Consider the following 2933-nt stretch of genomic DNA (forward strand, 5'->3'; position numbering starts at 1 on the left):
AATAATTTCACGTATTTACAAACATATTTTAGAAACAATAGCGCTCATACTTACGAAAAATATATAAAAAAATATAACAGCATCCAGACATTTTGAGGAATAAAATGAAACCTAAGTTGTGAAGGTTGGAGCTAAAGTATTCATGTTATTTGCAAAAGTACGAAGAAAATATTAGGAAAAAATGAAAATCATATTATTGTAATTTTATTTTTTTATGGTTTTATAGGAAAAGTTGGAGAAAAAATTTTTGAGTTCTTCGGCATTTTCGTGAAAATTTCACGCAATAATGATGATATTCCGTTGCAACAAATTTTTCGCTTGTAGTTTTCCTATTTGATAATATTATTAGAACCTTATATTAAATCACAAGGAATTCCAATTGTGGCATAACGTTAAAATAATGTTATATTGAATATTATAACATTTGAGACGCATATAAACCGCGTAATTATGAAAATGACATGATGCTCATCCGATTTCCCAACACAGCGAATCAATCCCTCTTATTTGATGTACAGTTTGTCAAATTCTATTTGGCGGCCACGATGTAGCATCTGCTGCATATTAGGGTGCAAAATACTGTAAAATGGTCATAATTTCCGCGAAGTTCATTTACATTTTATGCGCATCCGATTTCAATAATCACCATTAAAAAATACATCATTCTATGCCGTTTTAATGCGATCCATCAAGAACCGTGGATGTAGCATCGCACTCAATTTTTAGAAAAAAATCTATTATATCTCTGGATTTACTAGAGTTTTTAAATATCTGTTTTAGCAAAGTTTAAACACGCGTATCGATCTATTTATTTAAGTAGAACTGACACATCCAAAACGCGTTTTAATATGCGATATTTTCAAAATAGTTTTTTGCAAATTTTCGAAATTTGAGGGGTATCATATCCGCCGATCTAGTGGGTGGATTTTTACGCGTCGTGGCTTGTTAGATTCAGAACGTAAAAAAACTAAATTTACGCGGGTTTCCACGGAAATCGAATGACGTTTGTAAATTTTAAACCAAAAAAATAGGTTTTTGAGAAAAATTTACGCACAAAAATTTCGTGTTTGGGCGCAGATTACTGTGATCCTGTGAGGGCTACACCCTCATGTTATACATTAAAAAATGCGAAATCGCGAGTACTACAATCAAGTAATAAGCTTTTAGGGACATCCAGCTGCGCATCCCGATTAGAGCAAAAATTCAAAAAAACCCATTTTTCAGGTTTCAATATGTCAGCATCCGTTTGAGGTAGATACAGTGGATATATTAAAAAAATCATTCATTAGAAACTTCAACTCTGAAGTGCACTCTTTAACTTCTCCTTTGAGCATTAAGCTCTACATTGTGTTGTAAAACCACTAATTGGAAAATAACATAATGAAACTCGTTTAATTCAACGATTTTTTTTTTCGATTTTTTTACATTAGTACGACCACAGCTTCCGCTCAAATTATTATTTTAAGAAACCCCTCGGTGAATCAGGCTAAAACTGTTTATTTTACCGAAATGCGGTCAAAAGTTATGGTATAGTAAAACTGATCGCGAGTTACAATACCCCATACCTCAGTTTCAACATAAGTTAATTTTCTACAAAAAGCTTGATATGTATGTTACCATGTTATCTTGCTCGTCTTTCGATTTTTCACTCGCATTTCGCGTTTTTGGTATTTTGAGGTTTTTATCTTAAATTTTTGGACCGAGCTATCTGTAATTCCATATTTGAGATTCCCAATGGTTACAAACCTTCTCTACCAAAAATTGTCAACATAGATCAACACCTTGCCCCATATAAAGGTACCTACTGATTGAAGACATTTTTATATGCATTTTTATACCCTCCGCATTTATGTTAACGATGGTATATACGCTTTCATACATTTGCCTCATAGAAAGTATGTTTGAACGAAATGTGTTTCAGACAAGTTGAAGTTGATTTAGCCATGTCCGTCTGTCTGGTTGGCTGGAGCGCACGATAACTTTCGAACGGATCAACAATTAGGTCCAAAATTTGGCTTTCGTAACATTTTGTCCAAACTTAAGTTCGAAGATGGGTTATATCGGTCCACTATTTCCGGTACCTCCCCCACAAAAGTTCGAAAATGTCCGGAAAAATGTGCCCACGATAACTCTTGATAGGAGTGACTGATTTGGTCAATAATTTGTACATCCTAATATATCCACCTGATTTAGATCAGGTTCGAATATGGACTATATTTGTTCACACCTTCGGATACCTCCAACACAAATTCACTGTAAGACCTGCACTCGAATCACTCTGATTTATGTTGAAGCAACTGACATTCACTGCTTCAATTACGACTGTAAAAGTTTTTTCTGGATCAAGACCTTACTTCTTGACAAAACAGCCCGAAACGTGTAAAAACCCCTATACCACCATATATAGATGCTGGAGAGCTCGAAACGAATACTGCGATCATTCGCACTTCCAGCATCGTAATATTTCTTCGAATATTAGATGAAATTCGAAGGTGGTGTTTATAGGTCCTTTCCTTTCGGTACCTCCCCCACAAAAAGTTCGAAAATATTCGCTAAAATGATACGTGCGTTATCTCATAAACGCAGCAACCGATTTGGTCCAAACTTTGGATCTCTAAATATGTTGTCCAAACTTAGTTTATGTTCAAATGTGGGCCCTATCGCTCCAATCCTTGGGGTACCACCCACACAAATGTTCAACATTTTTGTGTGGTTAAGGGTCTGTTCGAGGATCTTTTGGAAATTTGTACGTAGTGTCCCTGTTTACAGTATCGCTGTTTTTCGTAGGCAAGTATGGCACAAAAGCCATATCTATCGATATTTCCCGCAAATGTTTGAGCTTTAATGCAATCCATATTTTTGTTGCCCAACATTTTGGAAACCCCATAAATACATAAGTGTTTTTTGGTAAGAAATTGTTTCACTCCACACAG

The sequence above is a fragment of the Musca autumnalis genome, unplaced genomic scaffold (genome assembly GCF_047663935.1).
Source record: "Musca autumnalis isolate F117 unplaced genomic scaffold, ASM4766393v1 scaffold_3, whole genome shotgun sequence".
Taxonomy (NCBI): Eukaryota; Metazoa; Arthropoda; class Insecta; order Diptera; family Muscidae; genus Musca; species Musca autumnalis.